This window comes from Heterodontus francisci, unplaced genomic scaffold (genome assembly GCF_036365525.1).
Source record: "Heterodontus francisci isolate sHetFra1 unplaced genomic scaffold, sHetFra1.hap1 HAP1_SCAFFOLD_214, whole genome shotgun sequence".
In the NCBI taxonomy this organism is placed as follows: Eukaryota; Metazoa; Chordata; class Chondrichthyes; order Heterodontiformes; family Heterodontidae; genus Heterodontus; species Heterodontus francisci.
In genome coordinates, this window is record NW_027140909.1 from 297,826 (window position 1) to 311,006 (window position 13,181).

General features: G+C 42.9%; 1 long non-coding RNA gene across 1 annotated transcript in view; it reads right to left on the reverse strand.

The window, feature by feature from the left end:
* LOC137361384 (uncharacterized) overlaps nucleotides 1-12,814 on the reverse strand; it is a 46,899-nt gene extending 34,085 nt beyond the window's left edge. The window contains exon 1 of the long non-coding RNA XR_010972186.1: nucleotides 12,678-12,814. This is a non-coding gene — a long non-coding RNA (uncharacterized lncRNA). The remainder of the gene's footprint in view (nucleotides 1-12,677) is intronic.
* Nucleotides 12,815-13,181: the final 367 nt, after the last annotated feature.

Consider the following 13,181-nt stretch of genomic DNA (forward strand, 5'->3'; position numbering starts at 1 on the left):
CCATCCACTGAAACCCTCTGTCTTGTTTGACCGAGCCAGTTCTGTATCCATCTTGCCAGCTCACCTCTGATCCCGTGTAAATTCACCTTTTGTACCAATCTGCCATGCGGACCCTTGTCAAAGGCTTTACTAAAGTCCATATAGATAACATCCACTGCCGTTCCTTCATCAATCATCTTCGTCACTTCCTCACAAAACTCAATCAAATTAGTGAGACACGACCTCCCCTTCACAAAACCATGCTGCCTCTCGCTAATAAATTTGTTTGTTTCCAAATGGGAGTAAATCCTGTCCCGAAGAATCCTCTCTAATAATTTCCCTACCACAGATGTAAGGCTCACCGGCCTATAATTTCCTGGATTATCCTTGCTAGACTTCTTAAACAAAGGTACAACATTGGCTATTCTCCAGTCCTCTGGGACCTCACCTGTAGCCAATGAGGATGCAAAGATTTCTGCCAAAGCCCCAGCAATTTATTCCCTAGCCTCCCTTGGTATACAGGGGTAGATCCCATCAGGCACTGGGGACTTATCTACCTTAATGCTTTGCAAGACACCCAACACCTCCTCCTTTTTGATAATGAGATCTCTGAGACAATCTGCACTCCCTTCCCTAGGCTCCACATCCACCAAGTCCTTCTCTTTGGAGAATACTGATGCAAAGTGCTCATTTAGCACCTCTCCCATTTCCTCTGGCTCCACACACAGATTCCCATCTCTGTCCTTGAGTGGGCCAACCCTATCCCTGGTTACCCTCTTGCTCTTTATAGATGTATAAAATTCCTTGGGATTCTCCTTAATCCTGTATGCTGATAACTTTTCATGACACCTTTTACCCCTCCTAACTCCTTGCTTAAGTTCCTTCCTGATGTCTTTATATTGCTCAAGTGCTTCCTCTGTTCCTAGCCTTCATGAAATAATTCATGAATCTTCTGCAGAGCAAGACACAACTCAATAGATCAAATTAACAATGAAATATAATCCCAGTTCAGATTTAAAATAATTTTAGGGCTCAGTGCTGTGAAAGGAATAAATACTTTCTGCCCTTTCGGGAATGTAGGGAATGGAATATGAAATGGGATTTAGTCCAGTGTTTGAAACCCTTCAGCTCTTTCTATGATTTCACTAATTTAATAATGAGATTGAGAGGATACTTCACAGCCTTTGTCAGCTCGTGTCTGAATTTAGTCTGGATCACATAATAAATACACGTGTTGGTGCAGGAACTGAGAAGCTGCAACATCTTTGATGCTTGTTGTGTGATAAATTCAGGGACGTTGTAGGCGGAATTATATTGAATATCTGCAAATCGCCTATAAATGTTATGCACAGCCCGGGTCGCCCATAATAATAAAATAAAACTGCCAGACAGACTGAAGATTAAAATAATTAATTTTCTGTGATTCTCCATCTCTGGGTCCTTGTGATTTTCTCCATTGTTGTGGCCCCAGAATCCCCTGTGCACTTTATTGGTGAATAGAATATCTATGACGGTCAGAACTTTTAGCAACAACATCATAAAGGATGGGACAAAAGGCGTTAAACTGATGTTGAACAATTCAAGTTGAAGCCTGGCTACCCGACCCAAACCCAACCAAACCCCAATATATCTGCCGGGTTCGGGCCATATCGTGTCTATATTCTGCGTCCATCAATAGGGTTCAGCTCGGGTCGGGCTGCATTGTACTGTTTAGCTTTGACAGTTTTGGTGTAACCTGTCATGTCCACTTCTGTCAAAGCCCCAAAATAAATACATATTATGTCTCAAAACTTACGTGTGACATTTCTAAAGCAAACTTTTCACTGTTATGATTTTTTTTTTAAATTGGGAACAGGTTGTATTTTTCCAGACTGGTTGCAAGTCTGTAAATTTTTGTGAATTGCATTTCTAAGGTATTTAAAATGGATTTAGAGTATGGAATTCAGTAGCACAAATTAGACGCTGCCTTTTCTGCCCAAAGGAAACCCAGGAGTACAGTTTAAGGTCCATTCATATTTCAGTTATAGTTGTTGCCAAATTGGTATGAAAGTTATTGGAAAAAGTGAATAACAGTCATGTGAGTTAAAATTAGCTTCGAAAGGAATACTAATGTCTCATTTTATGCATAACACATGCTTAAAATATAATTTATGAACTTGTTTGTTTTCACATTGCAAGTACGGACTTGGAAAAATAGCTTTGGGCCTTGCCCAGACCACCCTTGCGACAAGCGTGTTCATGCTTTGTCTTAACTTAAAAAAAAATCAAGAATTAGATCTACCCAGTTATTGAAAGACGACAAAAAAGTCGACCACGGAACTGTATGATGGGATTGTTTATTTCAAAAGTCATGCTGCAGCTGTTGTGTGATGTACATCTGGGAGCTGCTACATTATGATTGAAAGCGAGTGCTATTGACCACATCAATGGATCTTTTGGACAAAATCCACTTGGAATTATGAGATAAGCCAAAACACAGGATCCGAATTACTTAATTCTCATTACTGCATGGGTGAGAGACTAACTTTTTATACAAATTATCTTAACTTTGATAAACCAGTGATTCAAATGCCCATATTAAAAATGAAAATGCATGGAACCAATATTTATGAGACTAGACGTTAATTGGGATTGTGCAGTGTTTTCTTTCCTCATATATAAGGGGTGGGGTGGTTGAATAATCACCACAGGTCATCCAAGTCTAAATTCTAAATATTCCACGGTAATGAATTAAAACACCCTGGCATATCAATCTGCCGTTGCAGTCTATATTAGTCAATCTAATGGCTTGTGTTCCTTGAATTAAGTATTCCCTTGATCCCAAAGGGCTGGTGTTCTGTTCCATGGGAGTGAATAGCGAGTTGACTATCTCCAGAAAATTCAGTTCATGTCAAAATCATTTTGCAGGCATTACACAATGTAGCATTATTAATGCAATATTTTCCGATCAAATGTAGATAATTTCAAGCAAGCTATAATGGCTGTAGAAGCAATGTTGATTGATTTTCAGAAGCAAACCTTTGCCCTGATAGTGGCCAACTAATTGTTGCACAGGAGCAGACATGTAAAATTGCAGAAAGAAAACCATCTATGAGCTGAACTAAATTAAATGTGCATCAAACTACGCATAGGGATAGACAGGATGTTAGGTGGTTCATTTTCCAGAGAATTTGGGGCCTATGGAACACATTGACAACTGGTGTGGTGGATGCTGACTTTCTCAGCAGCTTCAAGAGGGAGAGCAATCAGTTCCTGACTGTGAGATTGAGTTCATCATTTAGAAGGCACGTTTCTTTATAGGTAACACATAGTCAATGTAATCTCCTGGACAGGTTTTCGACTGCCAGAGGAGCAGGGCTTTGGAAAGGAAATTTATTGAGTTTTTCCGCATATAGGCCCTGGGTTTTTGCGTTTCATGTGCCAATCCTAATAGATATTGATGCGACTCAGGGAGAGTGAAGAAGTATTTAGCCATGATGGTCCAGCTGTCATCCTGATTGGCCAGCTGGTCTTTCCATAAGTTTGTCAGCTTAACGGCGGCACAGTGGCGCAGTGGCTAGCACCGCAGCCTCACAGCTCCAGCGACCTGGGTTCAATTCTAGGTACTGCCTGCGTGGAGTTTGCAAGTTCTCCCTGTGTCTGCATGGGTTTCCTCTGGGTGCTCCTGTTTCCTCCCACATGCCAAAGACTTGCTGGTTGATAGGTTAATTGGCCATTATAAATTGCCACTAGTATAGGTAGGGAAATATAGGGACAGGTGGGGATGTGGTAGGAAGATGGGATTAGTGTAGGATTAGTATAAATGGGTGGTTGACGGTCGGCACAGACTCGGTGGGCCGAAGGGCCTGTTTCAGTGATGAATCTCTAAACTAAATCTAAACTAAATTTCCCTCTATGTCTACTCAAATTGTAAAATTATCTGAAAGCAACAAATGCTACAAGTGCTTCCTTCCTCAATATTGTAGAAAAATAATTAAGTAGCAGAGGGTCTAAAACAGGCAACAGTTGGTTATGCTCTCTGACAGCATCACGTCTGGGTTCTTGCACTGTCTGGTAATGCAACGGTAATGTGGATGGTTCATCCTTACACTTGTTGACTTCTCTTGTCTACCTTAGGCACCGTAACAGAGTTTGGGAACTCTCTGACACAGTACCTCTGATGTAGATTTCCCAAACTTTCTGTAGGTATTGTTTTCTTCTTTGTCTGCATTTTCTTTTCTGTTTCAAAAACATATTTCGAGTCGGGTCGGTCATGAAAAGAAATAAAAGGACTCGGTTCCAGGTAAGTTTCAGATTGGTTATTGTCGGGTCACCTCGGTCGGGTTTAAATTTTATACCCGAGTCAGGTTTTAGGCTGAGGGGAGACCTGATAGAGGTATACAAAATTATGAGGGGTGTAGGTAGGGTAGATAGAGAGAAACATTTCCCCTTAGCGAAGATGTCAATAACCACGGGTCATAGATTTAAGATAAGGGGCAGCAGATTTAGAGGGGATTTGAGGAAAAGATGTTCACACAGCGGGTGGTTGGAATCTGCAGCACGTTGCCTGACGGGTGGTAAAGGGAGGAAGCCTCACAGCATTTTAGAAGTCTTTAGATGAGCAGTTAAAACGCCACAGCATTCAAGGCTATGTGCCAAGTGCTGGGAAATGTGATCAGAATAAACTGGTGCTTGATGGCCGCCACGGACATGATAGCCTGAAGCTCCTGGTTCTCTGCAGCATAGTTATATCCTCTATGACGCTCTGACCATCTTCATCTGCTGGCGTCGCTGTCCCAGTGTCGTTTCGGCCCCTCTCACTACATCTATCTGTTGGTGTCCCTGAATTACTGCAGTTACTAGCCCCACTCACCATTCCATCTGCTGGTGTTCCTGCCTCACTGCAGTTCTGGTCCCCTCTCACCATCTCCATCTGCTGGTGTCCCTGTCTCTCTACAGACACCGTCCAGTCCCACCTTCTCCATCTTCTGGTGCCCCTGTCTCACTGCAGTTACTACCCTTCTCACAAACTCCATCGGTTCGTGTCCCTATCTAACTACAGTTACCACCCTTTCTCACCATCTCCATCTGCCGGTGTCCCTGTCAAATTGCATGTACTGCCCCCTCCCAATCTAAATCTGCTGGTGTCCCTGTTTCACTGCAGGTACTGCCCCTCTCACCATGTCCATCTGCTTGTGTCCCTGCCTCACTGCAATTACTGTCTCCCTCTCACCATCTCCATCTGCGGGTGATCCTGTATTACAGCAGGTGCTATCCCCTTCAGCATCTCCATCTTCTGATGCCCATGCCTGATTGCATTTATTTCCCCCGCTCACCAACTTCATCTGCCGGTGTCTCTGTCTCACTGCAGTTAGCGAACCCTGTCATCATCTTCAACGACTGGTGTCCCTGTCTCACTCCAATTTCTACTGCCCTTCTGACCATCTCCATCTGCTGGTACCACTATCTCCTTGCGCTTGCTGCCAATCTCACCATCTCTACCTGCTGGTGTCCCAGTCTCGCTGTAGTTACTGAACCCTGTCATCATCTTCAACTACTGGTGATTCTGTCTCACTGTAGTTACTGTCCACTCTCACCATCTCAATCCGCTGGTGTCCTTGTTACATAGCAGTTACTATCCGCTTCAGCATCTCCATCATCTGGTGCCCATGCCTGACTGCACATACTGCCCCCTCTCACCACTTCATCTGCTGGTGTCCCCGTCTCACTGCAGTTACTGAATGCTGTCATCATCTTCAACTACTAGTGTCCCTGTTTTACTGTAGTGACTGTCACCGCTCACCATCTCCATCTGCTGGTGTCCCTGTCTTACTGCAGATATTACCCACTCTCAACATCTTCATCTGCTGGTGTCTCGGTCTCATTGCATGTACTGCCCGCTCACCATCTCCATCTGCCGGTGTTCCTGTTTCACTACAGTTACTGTCACTCTCACCATGTCCATCTGCTGGTGTTGTTGTCTCACTGCAGTTACTGCCTCCCTCTCACCATCTCCATCTGCTGCTGTCCCTGTCTCTCTGCAGTTACTGTCTGCCTCTCACCATGTCCATCTGCGGGTGTTCCTGTCTCACTGCAGTTACGAAACACTTCACTATCTCCATCTGCTGGTATCCCTGCCTCACTGCACTTACCGCCCCTCTCACTATCTCCATCTGCTGGTGTCCCTATCTCTTGAAGTTAATGCCCTTTCACCATCTCACAATCACTCTGATTTGCAGCTTTGTCCATTTTGCTCTGGGTCCCAGTTGAGTTTAGTTGAATCGAGCTGAACTTTTCAGTCACGACTTTTTGAGAAACAATTCATGAATCTTCTGCAGAGCAAGTCAAGCCTCAATAGGCCAGAATATCAATGAAATATAATCTCGGAGTCAGGTATTAAATCATTTCAGGGCTCAATACTATGAATATAAATTATACTTTCTCCCCTGTGGGGAGTGTAGCGAACTGAATATGAAGTTTAGTTTAGTTTAGAGATACAGCACTGAAACAGGCCCTTCGGCCCACAGAGTCTGTGCCGACCATCAACCACCTATTTATACAAATCCTACACTAATTCCATATTCCTACCACATCCCACAACTGTCTCTATATTTCCCTACCACCTACCTATACTCGGGGCAATTTATAATGGCCAATTTACCTATCAGCCTGCAAGTCTTTGGCATGTGGGATTTAATTCCAGAGTTGAAACCCTTCCGCTCTTTCTATGATTTCAATAACTTAACAATGAGATTGAGTGGGTATTTCACCGCGTTATTCAACTCCTGTCTGAATTTAGTCTGGGTCACCGTGTAAATACACGTGTTGGTGCAGGAACTGAGAATCTGCAGCATCTTTGATGTGTGATCTGTGATAAAAAGCGGGTCACTGTAGGAGTAATAATACTGACTATCTTCAATTCGTGCATACATATTAAACACAACCCGGGTCACCCATAACAGTAAAAAACTGCCGGATATACTGAAGAGTAAAACAATTGATTTTCTGCGATGTTCCATCTCTGTGTCCCTGTGATTCTCTCCATTGCTGCGGCTCTGGAATCCCCTGCGGACTTTACTGGTGAATAAAATCCGTTTGACAGTCAGAACATTGAGCAGCAAAATTAGAACGACTGGGACACAAGGTGATAAAATGCGGTGAAACAATTCAAATGCCCACCATATGGGGGAAGTAAAGAAGCTCGGTTTATAAACACAACCCATGGGAACATTATCAATAATGTAACTGTGTTCCAGTGTAAAGTACCAGGGGACGGACTGTAAACATTCCAGCACACTCACTGTTCCTACAACCACAGCCGCCGTTTTCTCAGTGCAATATTTTGTTTTCAGCTTCTCACAACGAATGGCCACAAATCGATCAAAGGTGAAAGTAACTGTAAGCCAGATAGAAACACCTGTTGCTGCAGAACCGAGAACAACATTGAGAAAACACAAAGGAGTGATTTTCAGGAATGAACGTGGGAAATAAAATGAAACAATCACACCCATAATTGGACCAGAAATAACGACCAGGAGATCAGCCATTGCCATTCCCATCAGGTAGAGAGTGATACATTTGGAGAGACCGCACTTTCCTCGGGACAGGATCACAATTGCCAGCAAGTTAACTGGAAGAGAGAGAAAAGGAAGCAGAGAAATTACTGGTCAAACCAGGTGACAAACCAGGTGACAAAGCAGCAGTTTGACAGGATCTAGGCTAAACTGTCCAGCTTTGTTGCTGCATCGAGCAGTGAAAACTGATTCAATGACCTGGGCAGTGCTTTGTCACGGTGAAATGATTGAAACACAATTACTAATAATGAATTGGGAAATTGAAACAGAAAGTGAATAAAGTCAGCGCCAGATCGACTGGAAGTACTGATTGTGGATGCTGTACGGGTGGGGAAATGAGAAGGAATTTTTACAGAGATGAAATCTAATTGGTTAAATGGGAATTTGGCTCTTGAATGTTGGTTGGGTAGGTTTGGAAACAACAGCAAACGCAGCTGACTTCTTGTTCTGGGTTGAGAGAACTGGTGGGGACTGTTACCAAATGGGAAACGGCTGACAACTGATGCAGCGAGTTTGGGTGCTCGCATCAGCCTTGATATAGAATGGCGAAGCAGTCTAGAAGGTCTGAAAGGCCTCCTCCTGCTCCGATGTACCTATATTCCTATCAGATTGGACGAGGCACCTGGAAATGGAACCAGCGAGTGAGATTGGGTGAAAGAGAAGGAAAAGGACATGTTGGAGCTCGAGGGGAGACTGGAGCTTATGGTTTGGGGAAATGGATAAACTGGAACAATGTATGAGGAGACTGAGGACTCAATACAATGAGAGGAGAGGCTGAGATGCATCGGGAGATACGGCAGCAGAGTGCTGGAGGATCGTTCCCAGTAACACAGCTCAATTAATGCAGTCAAACAATAACCAGTGTGGTTACTGGTGTTGGAGAACAGTTCATTATTTATACGATATTATCAATATAGTTTGTTTTTGCAGACAATTAAATATGAATTGTGCAGCACAGTGGCACAGTGGTTAGCACCGCAGCCTCACAACTCCAGCGACCCGGGTTCAATTTTGGGTACTGCCTGTGTGGAGTTTGCAAGTTCTCCCTGTGTCTGCGTGGGTTTTCGGCGGGTACTCCGGTTTCCTCCCACCACCAAAAGACTTGCAGGTTGATAGGTAAATTGGCCATTATGAATTGCCCTAGTATAGGTAGGCGGTAGGAGAATATAGGGACAGGTGGGGATGTGGAAGGAATATGGGATTAGCGTAGGATTAGTATAAATGGGTGGTTGATGGTCGGCTCAGACTTGGTGGGACGAAGGGCATGTTTCAGTGTTGTATCTCTAAATAAAATAAATTTTTAAAAGATCAATTGAAATATATTGTTGATATCAACCTCGCTCTTTATTTAAAGCAGCATGCACAGAGATTTTAAAATGCTGCATTTAAATAATGAATTACCATCAGTGAAGAACTGATTCTATGATGCTTATTCACGCAGTAAGTAAGGAATAGGAATATTATCTGAGGACTTGACAGAAATAAACGCAGAGAGATCAAGTCCAACAGAAAAAATGAACACAATCTGACAATAGACAACTTCAACTCACACTTTCCCTCTCCAATTGTACTGGCCATTCCAACACTTTATGATAGTGATATTCACTCTGCTGCTTCTTTCTCTTTCTCTTTACTTCTACTTATCTCTTTCCCTCGGTTTCATTCATCCGGCTTCTTCTCTCCTTCCCTTTCTCTCTGGAGTACCCATACCTTTCACACTGTTCCTTAATATCACTTTTCACATACGACGAATTCCTAACATTCTGCACCTGTCTTCTGTTCAACAGCTTCTTGTTCAAAGATTCTAATTTCAGAGTAGGTTTGTTCAATTATGGTACCTCTGTGAATAATTTAATGTGACTATGGAACACCCAAGTCTCCACCAGTTCACCAGCACTCTTCACTTCATTCACAATACATGGAATAAACTGGATCGAAGGCTTCTTCCAGACAACCTTACAATCATTGAAATTCCTTCTCCTGGATTTATAAAGTACACCGTTAGAATGTGGGGTTGCTTAATTAATAAAACACCAACATCGGCGCTGCAGCTGATAATCTACAGAGAAATGGGAGACTCTTGATTCCAACTGATAGAGTATAAACCAATAAAACATCCCACCAATAGTTTCCGTTTCACAATCTAGTCCGGTGACAGTGAAGGCATCAAGTGAAGCTGTGAAGGAGATGTGAAAGAGTTAGCAGCAAGCTCAGCTCAGTAACCAGACTTCTAAAGCAACGTCAGACACACACAGAATGAAATAATATGTTATAACAGTGACGACCAGTAAATACTTTGAAATCCCAGTTAAATCATGTTCTTGGGGAGTGAGGACATTGTGCTGTCCCCTTGTAACACTGAGACTATGAGATGTCTCATTATAAATCACTGAAACACACACTCATAAAAACTATTCCAGGACCAGTCGGACTGCAATATGCACCTGCTAAAATCTCCTGATGGTCTGATTCTTGAACCGAACCTCGACATCTCATTCAAATACATTCAATGCACAGAATAATGCGGTAACAATGCAATGTTATTTACAGAAAAACCATTCAAGACCCTATACTACAGCTCCTACGTGGCTGAATGAGTAGACAATGAGGAGATTCCATCAGTAATTGCTGCAAAAGAGTATTCGGCTGTGTAACACACACAGCGAGCAATAAAGCGAATACAGCAGCACAGTTAACAAAGATTTATACCATTAACAGCTCAGATACTAGCTTACCAGGAACTCCAATTGCTGCAAGTAAAGGATAATAAATGCCTTCTATCTGATACATTAGTGGTAATCCCATTTCTGTGAGAAGCAAAGTTCTGTTATCCTGGAACCCACTGCTCCAGCAGGCATTCTGAGCTTATCCATTCCAAAGGATCCTGTTTTATACAGGGGATATGTCTCCAGTGACACAGCTATGCCCCTGACTGTTAGTTACACTCACCTGAACAAACACATTGCACTGGCAACTTTGACTCTGATGTAAACATTGTTTTGGATAAAACGCAATCATTTCAATATCAATTACATTTTCTCAGTAAGACCTCTCTCGGGAACAAACCTGAAAACTGTACTCATACTGGACGGATACTACAATGATGAGCGGCATCATTAATATTCTGCATATTATTGTATTAACCTTGATCGATCCTGGCTTTTCTACTGTAAATGTAACTGATTTGTCTACAGTGGACACTGAATCCAGGGGCAAAATCAATCCCATTTCACTATGTTCCTGCAGATTTCCAAGTTAAAATGTGAACTTTGAATCTCGGAATTGGAACCACGTTCAGGGTTACAGCCGACAAACTACTGTGGGTGATATTAGGGAAAAGTTACTGTACAAGTCCATTGGGGAGGCAGCAGTGTAGTGATAATATCACTGGGCAAATAATACAGAGGACCAACCTAATGGCCTGGTGATAGAGGTTCAAATCCCCGTTGGCAGCTGCTGGAATTAAAATTCAGTTAATTAACAAAAGTCTGCAATTGAAAGCAAGTCTCTGTAATGGGGCCGTGGAACTATCATCTATTGCTATAAAAGCCCATTTGATTCGCTAATTCCTTTTAGGGAAGGAATTTTGCCATCTTTACCTGGTCTGACCTACATGTGGCTACAGACCTGGAGCAATGTGGCATACTCTTAACTGCCGGCTGTAACGGCCCAGCAGGCTGTCAAAGGCAATAAATACTGGCGCTACATGAAGAATAAAACAAAACCTTCTCTCTGATATTTCACTGCAGATATTTACCTTATTCTTCGACAGTGGTTAATGGCTCCGGTAAAATCATAATTGTGCCAACTCCTGACTCCTTTCTTCCTCTTCACTGCTGACCAGACACACAAATTCCACCTACCCTCACCATCAACTGCTCCAAATTCCTGCTTCTAAGTCCAATCCTCACCAAGTCCATCATGCGCAACACCTTCAGCCAAACAGACCTGCATTGACTCCCAGCCCTCCAAGTAGTTAAATTTATAATTCTTATCATTGGGTGTAATGTCTTCCATGTCCTCACCACTCCACATTTCCAGCTATTCCTCCAAACCTGCAACAAGCACATCCGAGATCTCCCCATACCTCTTACATGGGTATATTTCAGTGGGTCTGCCCCATCTGGTTGCAATACTATTGTTCTGTTTTTAATCAGAGCTCCTCCAGCAATGGCCTCTCTTCCCACACTAGCACTATTACTTCTGGAGTCCTGGAACTTTGAGTTGGGGAGATTTGATATGGGTGTAGAAGATAATGACAGGTATAGATAAGCAAAATCTGTTCCCATTAGTTGATGGTGCAAGGAGCAGAGGATACAGATTTAAGGTTGTGGGTAAAAGATGAAGTGAGGAGGAACTTTTTTTTTAATGCGGTGTGTGACAATGATCTGGAACGCACTGCCGACGAGGGTGGTGGGAACAGAGACAATCATTGATTTCCAAAGAAAATTGGATGGGCACAGGGATATAGCGGAGGGATGGGACTGATTGGATTGCTCTCTAGCCAGTTTGTAAGGTCACCTTCTGTGCGTAATAGCTCTATGACTCTATAATACATTTGGGGAAGACAAAAAACGGGGAAACATATTTATCCCATATCTCTTAATAATCTGCATCCAAAATGATCAGTCTCAGATTTAAAATGAAAAACATGACATAATATCAATTTCTGTTTGCGGAAAAAAGTTCCAAACCTCTGTCACCCTTTACATGTCGAACTATTTCCTAACTTCACTCCTGAAAGGCTCTAATATTCACACTATGCCCCCTTGCCCTACACTCCACGACCCGCAGAAATAGGCGAGATTGTGAAAAACTATCAGTTCCCCTTCATATCTTTAAATCTGGGATCAACTTAAAATGATGACCTGCTGTGTATGTCCAGTCCTGTATTGGACTGTAATGGAGCAGAGCTTGTTTAGTACACGGTGGGTAAAAGGGAACGCTTCACTCAGTCTGGAATTGTACTGGATGTGTCTCATCTGCAGAGCAAAGCTCTGCAGTCCTACCATATCCAGTCGTGAATGGAGGTAGATAATGATACAACAAACTGAAGTAGGAGGCTCCATGAACATCACCATTCTCAATGATAACAGAGTCACAGATATCAGTACAAAAGACAAGGCTGTGGAGTTTACAACTCACCTGCCACCTAAAGTGCCGAGTGGATGATCCATTTCAGCCTCCTCCTGCGGTGCTCAGCTTCACAGAAGTTAGTCTTTGAAAAAGCTGGCAACGCACAACAACTACATTTGAAAGGAAACATTGGAGCCAAATGTGGCTCAGTGGATAGCCATCTTGTGTCTGAGCTTTTTGGAGGGGGAAATGGAAGGGGAAATGACGTTCTGTTCAATTCTCGCTCTTCAAATATCCTCAGCCGGAAATGTGGATCTTGACAGCAATGGAGAAACTTAGCTGTGAGGAAAGATTGCATAGGCTGGGGTTGTTTGCTTTGGAACAGAGGAAACTAAGGGGAGATTAAATAGATCTCTTCTGCATCCTATCTGATGCCCTCATATTCTTCCTAAAGTGCAATGCCCAGAATTGGACATCATATTGTTCAGTCTGAACCTGTGTTTTATAAATCTTCATCATAACCTCCTTGCTTTTATGCTCTGAGCCACTATTTACTAAGCCTGGGATCCCAGT